General features: G+C 39.0%; 1 protein-coding gene across 2 annotated transcripts in view; it reads left to right on the top strand.

Moving 5' to 3' along the window:
* ATF3 (activating transcription factor 3) overlaps nt 1-16,602 on the top strand; it is a 59,565-nt gene that overhangs the window by 1,866 nt on the left and 41,097 nt on the right. The gene's annotated exons all lie outside the window — the stretch shown is intronic.

Genomic DNA, 16,602 nt, shown 5'->3' on the forward strand with positions numbered 1-16,602 from the left:
TTAGCAACCCCCCCTTCCCCAGTGAACAATGATGTCCTCCCAGCCTTTGAAATGAGCCTGGATAAAGCCATAGTTTGAAGATACCACTGATCAGTGCTGTAATTAGTCTGGGATATTGATTAGTCATATCATCACAGAAAGCTGCAGGACATGGTTAACCCCTTCCTTCCTGCCTATTCTCCTCATTGACATCTCTAGCTCTTGTGGGGTCCTGTGCTCTGGGGATAGAAGGCTTTGTGTCCAGCGTGTAAGATGCATAGCTTAACTGGGGAGAGCAGGCTCTTCCTGTGTCTAAGCTGGAATAAGTCCAGAATGAGGAAGTAAGGAGGATAGAGAGGAAAAGCCCTTGGACCAGGGGTTAGCAGACCCCGTTTGGCAGCCTGTTCTGCCACTTTTTGAGCTATGTGGCTTTGGGAAAATCATTGCCTCTCTTTAGATTTTGGTTCCTTGCCTGTAAAAACATGCGTTCTTGGGGTCCTTCCAACCCTAACTGACACACTCTCCTCCTCAAAGTGTGGATTCGCTGTTCGGTTGTTGGCAGAGTGGAAAGGGCCTAGGGTCTGAGTGTCTGACTGCCATTCACTGTGTGACCTTGCACAAGGACACCCCTTCTCTGAACCTCAGTTTTCGCACCTATGAAATATGGGTTATTATGAGACATGGGTGCAGTGATGAACCTGTAAGCCTTATAGGATGATGCTCTGAATTCAGCAGGGCAAGGGGGGTGGGGTGTAAGGCGCCTGAGAAGGGCACAACTGAGGCTCCTGGCAGATTGGACCGAGGCTAGGAGCATCAGGAGGTAGGGGTTGTGGTCAGCCATGAAAACTTCCAGCCCTGTCCTGCTCAGTTCCTCTTCATTTCCCGGCACCTAGGGGAGGGGAACCCATTGAGAGCTTGCAAGTGATGCTGAAATCAACCCAAGAAAGTGGCTACAAATTCTTGTCTAAGGAGTCGTGCTGCCTAAGCGGGCACAGAGCCAAAGCGTAGGGTCGCGGGGAGCCCAGCAAGGGTCTGGAATCCCCACGCAGTCTCCCAGTTCCTATGGATGTGTGAGGGTAATAGTCCTGTATCTCCCTCCCAGCTCAGCATCACCTGCCACGGGCGTGAAAACACCTCAGAGAGGAGCCCTGGAAATAACAAATCACAACTGTATATTGACCAGAGTGAGTGGTCTCAACTTATCTCCTCTGAAAATCACAGATCCTCTAGAGAAACTCTCCAAATTCCTGTTTATTCTTCACGTAAACTGATTAACCTAGGGTTAGTGATTTTACTTCGACTTTCCCTTTCACGCTGCCCCAAAAATGAAATTGATCGCTCCTTTGAAGCCCCTTCTTGAGCCACAAGTAGAAGTTCTCTTTCCTCCCACCCAAAAGGGGTTTCTCTTCTTTGGATTTTTTTTTCTTTTTGAAGCCCCAGGCGCTGGGGTTGAGAGCTGCCAGGAGGCGTGGCTGCCACAGCGGCTTGCAGCCATCCTCCTGCTGACTCATCTGACATTAACATAATTATGTTTCAGGAGTCAAAGTGATTTTTCAAACTATGAGTAATGCACGGTATTAGAGAGTATGTTTACAAGGCAGCGGGTGTTTCAGCACACTGAAAAAAACCAGCTGCTGCTAACAGCTGAAATGAGCGAAGGAGTAAGAAAATGCTCTTAGGAAAAACCACCTTTCCCTCTGGGTTCCTCTTCTTTGGGAAAGATTCAGACATGAAAGGCAGGTGAACTCACAGGTCCCCAAGGAGAGATCCAGATGTAGCATCACTCTCTGAATACCTAGAGGTCTGATCATTTTATGTGAAAAAAACTTTTTTATAGTCTTACTTTTTAAAATTTTTTTGTTAACGCTTGTTTGAGACAGAGCATGAGCAGGGGAGGGGCAGAGAGAGTGAAAGACACAGAATTCGAAGCTGGCTCCAGGCTCCGAGCTGTCAGCACAGAGCCCGACATGGGGCTAGAATGCACAGTGAGATGGTAACCTGAGTCGAAGTTGGATGCTTAACCAACTGAGCTACCCAGGAGCCCTTATAGTCTTAATTTTTATGTACCCAACTCTAGGGAAAGATCGATTTAAAGATTTCAGCAAATTATTTCCTAAAGCCATTTTGTTACCAGTGTTATAATAATAGTCTAAAGTTGTATGAAGAGGGGCGCCTGGGTGGCTCAGTCGGTTGGGCGTCTGACTTCGGCTCAGGTCATGATCTCACGGTTCGTGGGTTCTAACCCCGCGGCAGGTTCTGTGCTCACAGCTAGCTCAGAGCCTGGAGCCTGCTTCAGGTTCTGCGTCTCCCTCTCTGACCTTCCCCTGTTCACGCTCTCTCTCTCTCTCTCTCTTTCTCAGAAATAAATTTTAAAGACATAAGAAAGAAAGAAAGAAAGAAAGAAAGAAAGAAAGAAAGAAAGAAAGAAAGAAAGAAAGAAAGAAAGAAAGAAAGAAAGAAGTAAAGTTGTGTGAAGAAATGTGCTGCTTCTTCTAAGGGAGGAGCAGGAATATAACCCAGTTGTAAAGATAGGTAGCGCAAGCCATGGGGGTGGGGCGTGAGGGTGGGGTCAACAAAAGCCTTCTTTTGTCAAACTAGTAAGAGAAAAGTTTGAGACCTACTGAGTACAGTTAGCCAAGTATTTAGACCTCAGGAGAGCGAGGCNAGAAAGAAAGAAAGAAAGAAAGAAAGAAAGAAAGAAAGAAGTAAAGTTGTGTGAAGAAATGTGCTGCTTCTTCTAAGGGAGGAGCAGGAATATAACCCAGTTGTAAAGATAGGTAGCGCAAGCCATGGGGGTGGGGCGTGAGGGTGGGGTCAACAAAAGCCTTCTTTTGTCAAACTAGTAAGAGAAAAGTTTGAGACCTACTGAGTACAGTTAGCCAAGTATTTAGACCTCAGGAGAGCGAGGCTTCAGTCATGTTCCAGAGCTGTGTCCGTCCATAGTCCCTGTTTCTCAGACTCTTAATGGGAATATTAACAGAACTTGCTGTGCCCACCTCAGAGGAGGAGTCTAGAGCTTTGGGGAAGGCAAGGGCATGTCCCTTTATCACTTGGGCCCTGCACATAGTAAGTGCTCAGTAAATGCTTGCCGAGTTAATGCATGAGATCAGAGCTTTGAGCACCAGAGCTCTGCTCTTCTGTTTCGTTGGTCTTCTTGTCTTTAGTTCTCACTGCCCCAAGCCAGAGAGCTCAGAACGCGGCCGCGCTTGCCGACGCATCTACTGAAGGCACCGGCGCTAATGAGGAAAATTAACTGCTCACAACCTTGGGGACTAACAGCTAAAATCAGATGAAAGTGGAGCCCTCAGAAACTCTTTTAGAGGAGGCTCACTTAAAAGCATGGCAGTAATTTAATTTGCCTACATGTTAGAGGTAAATCAGGAGACTGTCAGGCTTTATTTCACCTGCTGATTCCTGATCTGCAATCATCACTTGAGCTGCAATAACAGTAATATCAACTCAGTGTCTGGGCTCTGTGACGGCAGGTGACAGAGAAGTAGTTGGACTGGAAAAGCCCTTAAAAAAAACAAACAACAGTTTTGCTCTCAGATACCTGTGTGTAAAGGTATAAAAGAAAAGAAGAAATTATGAAAAATTTACTCAGCCATTTTTTTTCCATGGGAAAAACTCCCCACTTGATCTTGTATGTGGGGACATATTTCTGAATTTTGATAAGGGCTCACAAGTGCAGCGTGGCTTTTTATGATATCTGAAACAGATGACTGTTCTCTAGTTCTTTCCGTTCCTGCTTTGGCTTCTCTGCCTTTGTCTCCTTCTTCTTCCCTAAGTTAACTCCTTCCTTCCCTTCTCGTCCCCGTTTTGCTTTCTTTCCCCAGCATTCCTTCTCATTGTATAAACTTTCTTAAAGTTTCTGGCAAAGAATTACATACATGGGGAGTGGTCAATAGCATTTAAAAATATATATATATAAAGAGAAAAAGCCCTGGGCTAATTATAAGGTCACTTATAAATAAACTGTTCATAAATACACTATTTTTAAGCTACCAAGCTTAATCACACACAAAAATATTCCTATTCACTTAGGAATGTCTTTGACGAAGCAGTAACAATTAATTAAATCTCATCCCTTGCGAACATAACCCTATTGAATGTTCTACATTTGCACGATAGAAAAAGGGGGATCCCCTGAGAAAGATACACACTGAGAGCCCTAAGCCTGCTCTCGACTAAGAGGCGCACGTGTGTTTTTAGTAGACCACCTGGATTGACTGATCTGTCCTCTCCCCACTCATTAATATGGTATTGTCAGGCTCACTCCCGCAGTAAATATAAGCCAGTACATTCATGGCTCATCAGTCCAAAGTGGTTGTGAAAAGGACAGAAATCTGTGGTTCCATCCCGAATGTCTGAGGACGATGCCAGGATAGAAAATGGGTATGCTCCTAGTGGCTGTCATTTGGTGTTTCCACCCTTGACACATTCTCCAGTGGGCTAAGACCAGGATGGGGGCATTTCTAAGGTTCTGAACCTCCACTACCCTCTTTTTTTTATTTTATTTTTTTTTAACGTTTTATTTATTTCTAGGAGAGAGAGAGAGAGAGAGAGAGCATGAGCAGGGGAGGGTCAGAGAGAGAGGGAGTCACAGACTGAAACAGGCTCCAGGCTCTGAGCTGGCAGTCAGCACAGAGCCCGACGCGGGGTTCGAACCCACGAACCGCAAGATCATGACCTAAGCGAAAGTCGGACGCTTAACCGACTAAGCCACCCAGGCGCCCCTCCACTACCCTCTTTATACCAGAGCTGCGTGTGCAGGGCCCAGGGCAATCCTGATTTCACACCCCCTCCTCCACTGTTCCTTCAGGTACATTGATGTGAGTCAGGCCAGGAACCCTAATTTGGGTTTGAATGACATACTCACTGTTCCCTAAGTCATCTCAAGTAAAAAAAATCACCTCACTTTTGATCCCAATTTATTGGTTTTATTAATACATATGTATAGTTTAATATTTGTTTAATTGTATTATTTTTTAAAGGTTTATTTCTTTCTTTAATGTTTATTTTTGAGAGAGAGAAGAGAAAACATGCAAGCAGGGGTTGGGGGTGATGGGCAAAGAGAGAGACAGACAGAGGATCCAAAGCAGGCTCTGCACTGACAGCAGTGAGCTCCATGTGGGGCTCGAACTCACGAACTGCAAGATCATGACCTGAGCCAAAGTCAGGTGCATAACTGACTAAGCTACCCAGGAGCCCCCCCGTAGTAGCAGGTTGCTGAATATTTGAGATCCAAATGTTTAATGTATATTCTAAAATAAATTTTGGCTCCTTAAACCCCTCGGAGGAAAAGCTTATTCTAATTTTCTCCCATATTGTCCCTTTCTTGATTTCTTTCCCTCCTTCCCTCTCTTTTTCTCTCTCCCTCCATCTTTCTTTCCCTCCCTTCCTTCTTTCCTCTTTCTTCGTTTTCTAGTGTTTTGTTTGTTTGGTGCTTAAGGTAGATGTCTTTCCAAATATATATATATATTTAGGAGTTAAGAAAAACTGATTAAAGCACCTAGGACTGATAGAGACTTTCCATTATATGCATTTTAAAAAATTATTCAAGTTTTTAATGACGCTTTTTCCCAATTCAAAAAAATAGTTAATGAAGCAGTATTTCATACCCTTCCTGGGTTTTTAAGTGTTTTATTTTCTTTCCCAATTTTAATGCCAGTCTATTTCCTCCTCACCAGAAGTAAAAGACTGAAACAACTTCCAAACGGAAGTGGGAAAAGGGAAAGGGAGAAAGTCGACAGAAGCTAAATGTCTGTGTCCACAGCGAGGTTATAGGAGAACAGGTTTGGGGAAGGATCAAGGAAGTTAAGGAAGTTTGGGGATTTTTCCTTTTTTTTTTAACTCAAGATGTAAATGTCTTTCACATCATTATTTCTCTACAGTATCATTTTTAATGGTTATACAAGAGTCCTAAGCTAATTTATTATCTTGACACTGTAATGTATTTAATTAATACTCTATGTTAAACATTTGGGTAATATCTGACCTGTCATTATTACAAGTAGTACTATAATAAATACTCTTACACTTACATCTCTGTGCATAGCTATGCCTTTTAACTTTATATTTAAAAATTTTTAAAAATGTTTATTTCTGAGAGAGAGAGAGAGAGACAAAGCATGAGCGGGGAGAGGCAGAAAGAGAGAGGGAGACATAGAATTTGAAGGAGGATCCAGGCTCTGAGCTGTGTCAGCACAGAGCCTGACACGGGGGCTTAAACTCACAGATCACGAGATCATGAGCCGATGTAGGACACTTAAATGACTGAGCCACCCAGGCGCCCCTATTCCTTTTTACTTTAAATATGTCTTCTCAAGGAGAATAAATATATTTCTCAAAGGAAAATACATCAGAGTATATAAATCTAAGGGCTTTTGATATATGTTGCTCCTGTAGTAATTTTCATCTAAGTTTCTATAAACATAAAGAAATTTCCCCCATGTTTGTTAACAAGTTTTATTTCCTGTTTATGAATTTTCTACTCAGAGCTTTTGCCTACACACATTGGCTGGTATCTTAATACTCACAATGACTTAGAATGTTTCCACATATATCAAATATACAAAGACCTTCTTGTCTAATATTTTTAAATAATAATCTTCCTCTGGCTTGCTATTTGCACTTTAATGTTGGTTATGTTTCTATGTTTTTTTGACATACAAAGGTGTTTAAATTTAAAGCAATCAAATCTATCAGTATTTTCCTTTCTGAAGAAACAGCTTTTCTATATAGAACTCTGAAAATTATTTCCTATTTTCTTTTAATAAAAAAGGTTTTAAAAATTTTTTAATTTCAATTTCAGTATAATTAACATACAGTCCTGTATTAGTTTCACATTAGTTCCGTACTTAACTCAGAATTCATCAATACTCCTAATGCCCTACACCTATCTCAGCCGCTCCCCCCAGCACCCACCCCATAAGCCATAAAGTTTATATATTTTTTATATTTACAGTGAAATGCACAAATCTTAAGAGGATCATTCATTGAATTTTGAGAAATGATAAATGCATAAACTTATAAAGATTTATACATTTAAAAGGGTATGGGATTTTGTTTTGAGCTGAATTGTATGGGCGAATTTTATGGAATAGGAATTATATTTAATTCCTATTTAATTATCAAAATTTATAAGTTTAAAAGGGTATGGGATTTTGTTTTGAGCTGAATTGCATGGGCAAATTATATGGAATAGGAATTATATTTAAATAAAGCTTTTAAAATATATGTAGAGAGAAATTAACATCATCCCAGAAATTTCCATAGCATCCCTTTCCAGAAGACCCTCACTCCCACTTTACCTGAGAGGCAGCCACGGTTTTTAGTTTTTTCACCAGCTTATTTTTACCTATTTTAGAACTTTATATAAATGGAATCTTACAGGATGAGCTCTTTTGTGTAGTTTCTTTCACTCAACATAATGTTTAAAAAATTCATCTGCTGTTGGTATCAGGAGTCTCTTTCCATTGCTAAGAGTAATATTTCATTACTTGTCTGTGTTACCGTTTGTCTATCCATTTCTCTATTGATGGACACCTGGGCTGTGTCCAGTTTGGGGCCATTAAGAACATTCTTGTACATGTCCTCTTGTGGACATATGCTTTTACTTCTCTTGGGGAAGTACCTTTGGGTGGAATTGCTGGGTCATAGAATAGATGTATGTTTAGATTTACAGGAAACTGCCAGATTTTTTCCCAAAGTGATTGTACCATTTTACATTCCCACCAACAACGTATGAGAGCTCCAGCTGCTCCATATCCTTGCTAACATCTGATACTGTCAGTCTTTTTAAATTTTAGCCATTGTGTTGGACGTGCAGTGGTGGCTTGCTGTAGTTTTAATTTGCGTCTCCTTGATGACTAAAGTATTTGAACATTTTTTATGTGCTTCTAATTTTCTTTTAGTTTTATTTGAATAGTTTTGTTCTTTATATCTAATTACATACATTTATCCATATCCAGTTATTTCGATTATGCTCTGGAGTAAATCTTTAAATTTATTTTTTTCTGAATCATCAATCATAGTTTTTTAAACAATAATTTTACTCCTGACTTATCATGCTTTCTTCATCATAGATTAAGCTATTGTGTATATTGTGGCCTCAAAATATCTATTCTGTTAGAAAATATAATGAAAAATTGATGTGTACATTTGTTATTTTGTCAATTGCACATGATTTTATTGATACTACTTTTTAAAAAAATTTTAAATGTTTTTTATTGATTTCTGAGAGAGAGAGAGACAGCGTACACAGGGGAGGGTCAGAGAGAGAGGGAGACACAGAATCTGAAGCAGCCTCCAGGCTCTGAGCTAGCTGTCAGCACAGAGTCCGATGCAGGGCTCAAACCCACGAACCGTGAGATCATGACCTGAGCCGAAGTAGAACGCCCAACCGACTGAGCTACCCAGGTGCTCTGATATTTCTTTTTAAAATGATTTTAATACCTGGAGGGGCCTCTTCTCATCATTTCTTTTCATGCATGACATTTTCTTTGCTGTTTATACCTAATTATTCTTTCAGTAGCATTTGAATGATAATGTCAAATCCTGAAAAGAATCTTATTGAGATTTTTATTGAAAGTATATTAAGCATACAGATGAATTTGAAAAATCCTACATCGTGGTCAAGGAACTTAATACTTAAATTTCCTTTTACATTTCTCAGTAACATTTTGAAGTTTTTATTATGTGAATCTTTCACTTTCTTGTGAAAGCTATTCCAAGGCATTTAAAAAAGGTTTCCAATGCCATCATTATTCATTTTTGCTATTATAGTTTTGTTTTTCATTGTATTTTTGAACTGGATAGGATTTCTATATAGAAAGGCTGTATAGAACATTTCTATGTAGAAAAGCTACTGGTTTTTGCATCTCCTTTGTACATTTAGCAGTTTTCTCCCCAAACCACTTCTAATAATTTTTAGATGAATTATTGTTTTGAGTTTCCAGGAATTAATTATATCATCTACAAAAAAAGTATAAGTCTGTTTTCTCCCTTCTAACACTCATGCATCCTATTTTTATATATGTCCTATTTAGTTGGTCAGAACTTCCAGGTCCAAATTAAATAAAAATGGCAATAGCTTATGTCCCTATTTTGTTCCTGATTTTAATAATATTGCCTTAGTGTTTCATTCTTAAGGTAGTGTGACTGTAATACTATTTAGTATGTTAAGAAGTTATTAAACTTGTAATCATTTTTTAATAAGGACTAGCTGTTAGATTTTAATGCTTTTTTCTGCATCTATTGTTGGATTTTCTTTTTGAACCGGTGGATGTGATATATTCTACTATTGGATTTTTCAAATATTAAAACAAAAAACCTTTTCATTCTAGGTTAAACTCTACTGGGGTTATTCTTTTGATACTCTGTTATCTGTGTTTAGATTTTCTTCTCTCTGTTCATAATTTAACCTATTTTCCTTTTTTTTTTTTTAAGCTGTCTTTTTCAGGTTTTGATATCAGGGTTACCTCTGTAAATTAGGCACACTTTTTCTATTTTTCAATGTTTGGAAGTAATTATTGACATACAGTATTATCTATTCCTTAAGAGTTGAAAGATTATTCCTTCTAAAGGTTTCTAGGCCTAGATAATTTTTTTTTTCTGGAGGCAGTTCTTTCCTTCTTTTCTCTCCTAGTTTATATGGCTGTGATCATTATATTTAGGTTTTCTATTTCTAAATCTCTAATTCTGATAATGTATTTATTTCTACAAGAAATAGTTTTCAAATTTAACTTAAAATTTTACAAAATATTGCCTTATGTTTAAAATATCTCCTTATCTGATGTTTCTGATGTTGGATCCTTCTTTTCATTTCTAATTTTATTATCCACAGGGTTTTGTTCCTTCTTTATTTTCTCTAAAGATTTCTCTATTTTAAGAAACTCCTAAATTAAGTCTCTATTCTAATTCATTTAGTTTTGGTCTTGCCTTTTTTTCTTTCTTTTGATTTCCTAGGGATTTATTATTGTCATTTTTATAAATCTTTAGATTGAATGCTTTTATTCTCCCTTTCCTTGAAAATTATGAAAATATAAGGATTATAATTTCACCTTTCCTTATGCTTTGATAAAATTTCACAACTTTTGATATGGTGTGCTGTTATTTTAATTCTCTTCTATCTGCCATGTTCCTATACTTTGATTTTTGTTTTAATTTTTATTGTGTCCTTATACTTTGTTATTTGAATTCCCAGCATTAATAGCTTGTCTTATTGCCCTGAAATAAAAGAATTAAGCTTGTATGATTTCTCCTCCTTAAAATATTTCCCCATTTTAGTTATATGCATTGCAAATACCTTCTCCTGTTCTGTAATTTCTTTCCATTTTATTTATAGTGTCTTTTTTGGTGCATAGGGTTTTTTGTGTTTTTTTTGTCTTAATGTAAGCAAATATATCCCTCTTATTTTATTGTTTGTATGTTTGTATCTTATAGGAGAAATCTCCCCTACTTGGTGATAATAAATGTATTTTCCTGTATTTGCTTGTCACATTTGGGTCTTTAATCTTTGTGGCTGGTTGTGGGAAGGACTCTACTTTGTCTTTTCTCCCACGTTGAGTTGTGATGCCACCTTAGTCTTAGGTATAGAGTTTCCTTATGTGTAAAGGTTATTTCTGGGCTTTTGTCCTGAACCTCTCATCTGTATGTCTGTCTCCTGCACCACTACCACCACAGTCTTCCTACCCTCCTCTTCTTTAAACTTGTCTTGATCCTACTTGTCCCTTTCACATGAATTTCAGAACTAGCTTATTAAGAATCACACACATACACACACACACACACATTTTGGAAATTTTAAAAATTAAATTGCATCAAGTCTATTGATCAATATGGACAAAATGGACATTTTTACATTCTTGAGTAATCAGTGAACGTGGTGTGTTTGGGTCTTTATATTGTTCAGGAATACTTTCCTAGTTTTCTCCCTAAAGGTCTTGCACACCTTTTAACAAACTTGTCCCGAGGTGCCACATAATTTCTACTACTATTGTGAATGGGATTCTTTCTTTTTCTGTTATATTTTTTAGTTAGTTATTATTGTGTAGGAATGCTTGTAATTTTTGTGTGACTTTTGTATCTAGCATCCTTGTTGAATATTTTTTAGCTTTAAGAATTTCTCTGTGTATTTTCTGTAATTCTTTATGTAGATAATCACATTTCCCGCAAATGAGCAGTTTTCTTTCTTTTTCCAATCACTCTCTATCCCTCTGTCGCACTGTCTTTCTCTCTTTCTCTTTCCTTTCTGTTGCATCAGTTAAGACCTTCAGTACAATGCTAAATAAAGACTGATAACTGGTATCCTTACATGATTCCTGACTTTTTTGGAGCTGTCTCTAAAATATCACAAGTTAGTGTAATATTTGCCTATAGAATTTTGATATATGGCCTTAATCAGGTAAAGAAATTTGCCTTCTATACCTAGTTTGCAAAGATTTTTTTTTTTTAACCATGAGTAAGTACTTTGCTCTGTGAAATGTCTTTTGTGCATTTATCAAGATGAGACTAAAAACGTTTTAGGTTTTCTAGTCTTGAATTATGCTTTCAATTTGTGATTAAATCCTGTCTGGTCATGGTATTTTCTTGAGAGTTTTGTTACCACATAAAAAGTGAGATTTACTTATACTTGTCTGGCTTTAGTATATTAAAAAATAAATTATGTAGTCTTCTCCCCCCCCCACATTCTTTCAAACAGATTTTTAAAATGACATTTATTTATTTTTTGAAATCTGGTAAAACCATTAGGGCCTGGTGTCTTTGGAGGTGGGAGAAATTTTGATTGCCAATTTAAATTCTTTAATTACTAAGGCTTTATTCTGATTTCACTTGAATATATCACTAAAATTTTATTTTTCCTTAATATTTATCCATTTCTTCTAACTGTCCATATTTATCAACATGAAGTTGTTAATAGTATTCTTTTTAGTATTTTTATATCTCCATTGTATCTGTTTTTTAAATGTTTTTAAAAATTTATTTTTGAGAGAGAGAGAGTGTGAGCAGAGGAGGTGCAGAGAGAGAGAGGCACAGAGGATGTTCACAATAGAGAGCCCAATGAGGGGCTCGAACCCATGAACCATGGGATCATGACCTGAGCTGAAGTCAGCTGCTCAACCGAATGAGCCACTCAGATGCCCCAAGTTCTTTTTTTTTCTTTATGTTTATTTTTGAGAGAGGGAGAGAGAGACAGAGAGAGAGAAAGAGAGCATGCCATGTGAGAATGGGGGTGGGGGAGAAAAGAGAGGGAGAGAGGCAGAGAGAGAGAGATGGGGGGACAGAGGATCTGAAGTGAGCTCTGCGCTGACAGCAGAGAGGCCAATGTGGGACTCGAACACACGAACTGAACTGTGAGATCATGACCTGGGCTGAAAGTCGGAGGCTTAACTGACTGAGCCACCCAGCCACCCCACTTTTTATTCCTATTTTCTATTTCTATTTCTAGCCCCTTTTAATTCCTATTTTCTGTGTGTTTTTTCCTTTGTCTTGATCCCTTTGCTAAACGTTTGTCTATTTCTGTAAGTTATTTCAAAAAACGAATATTTGGTTTTCTCTATCTTCCCCATACGCTATTTTTTAAATTTTTTTCTCTTCTATTTATTATTTTCTTATTTCTAGTTTAGGTTTCTCTGGCGTTCTTTCCTTAGTTTCTTAAGTCGATCACTTTATTTACTTGTCCTGTTTTTGTCTGTTTTTTCACCAGCACCAAAGCACCAGCACTTTCAGTTACCTGTTGAACCCTGCTCCCCCTCTTATTTCTGTTTCAAGGTTGGAGTTTCCTCCTCTTAAATATAAAAAAAATAGTATTTTCTATAATCAATAATTGATTACATTTACTAAAATATATTGCCCTTTAGTAGTTCTTTTAGTGACCATCTGTGGTTGCTAAACTGTCTGGCTCTGTGTGGCTGAGGTGTCTTTACTCGTCAGGGTGTAGAATTCTAAACTGACCATGATTTTCCCTCTGCCCTTTGAGCACATCAGCGTACTGTCTTCTGGAATCTACTGTCTATGAGAAGGCTGCCATTGCACCGATGTTCATTCCCCTGTAGGTAGTCCCTCTTTCATCTCCGCTAACTTTTGGATTATCCTTCATATTCTACAGTTTTGCTACCATGTATTTAGGTATGGATTTATTCTTATTTCTGTGCTTGGTACTTGAATGTACTTTTGAATTGAAGTCTTCAATTCTGCAAAATTCTGAGTCATGATCTCTTTAAACATTGCTGCACTGTCATTCTCTCCTTTCTCTTCTTTCAGAATTTTTATCAGATGACAGACAGTCGGTATCTCTCAATCAGTCCTCCATGTGCTTTAATGCTTTCTCTTCTCTGTCTAGACGCTGGGTATGTTCCCCACACCCATTTCACCTTTGCTACTGTGCTCTGCAACTTCATTCAGTCCAGAAATGTTCTCAGCCAGGGTATTTTAAATTTCAATTATTTTAGGTGCTCCTGTGTGGCTTAGTTGGTTAAGCGTCCGACTTTTGCTTAGGTCATGATCTCGCGGTTCGTGGGTTCGAGCCCCACATTGGGCTCTGTGCTGACTGCCAGCTCAGAGCCTGGAGCCTGTTTCAGTCGGTGACTCCCTCTCTCTCTGACCCTCCCCTGCTCACGCTCTCTCTCTCCTAGAAATAAATAAAAATAAAAATAAATAAATAAATTTCAATGATTTTATTATTCATTCCTGAGACTTTTAGATGACTCTTCTTAAGAAAATTAATGGAGCGCCTGGGTGGCTCAGTCGGATGGGCATCTGACTTCAGCTCAGGTCAGGCTTGTGGGTTTGAGCCCCACGTCCAGCTCTGTGCTGGGAGCCTGCTTTGGATTCTGTGTCTCCTTCCCACTCTCTGCACCTCCTCTGCTCGTGCTCTGTCTCTCTGTCTCTTAAGAATAAACATTAAGAAAAAAAAAATTTTAAAGAAAACTAACCTGGCATTGTTTTTAATTTTCTATTTTGTTTTATTTATTTTAAGAGAGAGAGTGTGAGTTGGTGGGGGGGGAGAATACCAAGCAGGCTTCCCACTGAGTGCGGGGCTTGAACCCACAAACTGTGAAATCATGACCTGAGCCAAAACCAACAATTGGACACAACCCAGTGAGCCACCCAGGTACCCCTTAGTTTTCTAATTATTTCTTTTATCCATCCTTTTTTGACACCTCAAAGGTACTTATTCTAAAGTCTTTGTCAGGCTGATCTACACAATTCATTTCCATGTGGAATGAAATCCTGTCCTGCTTTATTGACTCTGTTGGCCATCTTTCTCGGCATTGGATTTCTTCGTGGGTTCCGGAATTTGGGTTTGCAGGCTCATTTCAGATGGGAGTCGTGTTGGTTTTGGTTTGGTTTTCTTTCTTTCATTCTTACTCTGTGTTCAACCCCTCCTTCACTCTCACTCTTGCAGTTGGCCTCAACCACCCCCTGGATCCCAACCCCGAACCAGCGTTTCTGGGGTCACTTCAGGGTCACTGCTGCATAACGGTGACAGGGACACAGCAGATCCAGTCACCGACCCATTCCCAATCAGCAGGCTATGCCTGCAGCCTTTTACACAACTTCTAGCCCCGGGAGCCCAGGCAACTCTCCGGAGCAGTTTCTCAGTCTCTCCTCCTGAGTTTAGGAAACTCAACTCCGTGTGCCTCCCCCACCATAAAACCGTAAGCTCCATAAGGAGAGAAACTGTATATGTTTTGGTCATCATGTATACCCAGTGCATAAAATAGTGCTCACACAGAAAAACTACACCTTTGTAGTTGAACCTGGAGATTTGTTTACTCACAGTCTTCCTGGAGGGTGGCCAGCCTAGCAGGATAGTGTGTATCTGCAGAAGAGAAGAGACACTGGTATAAGAATTTAAGTCCTGTGACTTCAGGACGGCTCTGCCCCTTATCTAGCTAAATCACCAAATCATCTGAAATCCAGAAAACCTCTTCTATAAAACTAACGTCCCTTGATTGGATGGCACCCGTCTATCCAGATATCTATGCAGATAGTGACTGCTCTATGCGTCTGGGCTCTGGAGTGGGACTAACAGATCCCTAGCAGACTGGTGATGGATACATAGTGTGACTGAGAAACAAATTCATGGTTTTAAAGGCACTGAGGTTTTTAGGGTTGCTTGTTACGATAGTATAACCTAGGCTCTCCTGGTGGATACAAATACCTGCATCCCTCCTCTCCACAGATCTGAGCTCTTTGGGGGGAAGGATCTCTTTTTTTTTTTTTTCACTACTGCCATCCAGTTTCCTGTGTAGTATGTAAATATGGTCATTGTTCTTTTCTCCGTTTTTACTATTAATGAGAGACATAGTAAAAGCCAATCATTATTTTGTATTTGCAGTATTCCAGCTTTCTGAGAAAATCGTGACATTGTCTAGAACGCTTACAACTCTAATAATACTTTAAGAAGTGTCACAGTGTCCTTTCCAGAGATGGGAAGACAAAAGTTTCAACTTGAACATAATTTAATTTTTGCATGATGACCACATTATTATATGCCTTAGTAACTCAGTGATGCCAACGGGGGCCCACATAATGTTGCCAGCCTGCTGGCCCTGATAGGAAATGCTCCCTGACTGTGATGCCCTGTACTAGGGATTTGGGGGGGCCTCTGCTCTACGCTGCTTTCTGCCCTCAGTGTGCACACCTCTAGTGGAAAGTCCAGCCACCTTCCTAGTCTGCTCCCTACTGCTCCCATGAGGTGGAAAACATGAAAACCAAGAACTTGGAAGAATAAGAACTAGAACATTCGGTTTTGAGTAGATATCTACAAAAAGTTGAGCAGTGCCTTAAGTCAGTGCATTAGCCCCTTGGCATCTCTTGTGGGGGTAGTGCAGTTTTGTGTTGTTGTTCTTAACCAGTGGAAGCATACTTTATTGAATTGAAGGTGCAAAGAAATATTTATGTTTTCATAGACCTTTGCCGTGCTATAAATATTACACTGTATGGTATATTATTATTGGTTTAAGAGAAATAAACAGCACAAACAAAATATAGCCAATAGTATGAAAATGCACACCATTCAAATGAAAAGCACAAGACGATTACTCAGTATCTTGAGGAATACTTAATATACACATGTGAAATATCTCACACACATATACAGTAAAAGCTTGGCAGTGTTGTAAAATTTGAAGTTGCTTAATACATGCTCTCTGGATAAAGGATATAGTTACATATTCTTTTTAAAAACTTTTAATGTTTATTTATTTTTGAGAGGGAGAGAGAGAGACGGAGTGTAAGCAAGGGAGAGGCAGAGAGGGAGGGAGACACAGAACCTGAAGCAGGCTCCAGGCTCTGAGCTGTCAGCACAGAACCCAACGTGGGGCTTGAATTCAAGGACCTCGATATCAGGATCTGAGCCCTGAGCCCTGTTTAACCTACTGAGCCACCCAGGAGCCACTATAGTTACATATTTTTAAGGATATGCAGTTTTATTCTCAAAAACATAGACATTAGACTTAACTAATAGAATGTTAGAGTCCTCTTTTAATGCATATAAAAAAAGCCATTTTTAAAAAGCATATGGGTCATTATAAAGAGAGATTTTTAAAAGTGTGAGTTATTTTCTCTAAGGCCAGTGAAACATCTCTCAGCCTCCCCCCCCCCCCCCCCCCT

Source organism: Crocuta crocuta, unplaced genomic scaffold (assembly GCF_008692635.1).
Source record: "Crocuta crocuta isolate KB4526 unplaced genomic scaffold, BGI_CrCroc_1.0 scaffold3, whole genome shotgun sequence".
Classification (NCBI taxonomy): Eukaryota; Metazoa; Chordata; class Mammalia; order Carnivora; family Hyaenidae; genus Crocuta; species Crocuta crocuta.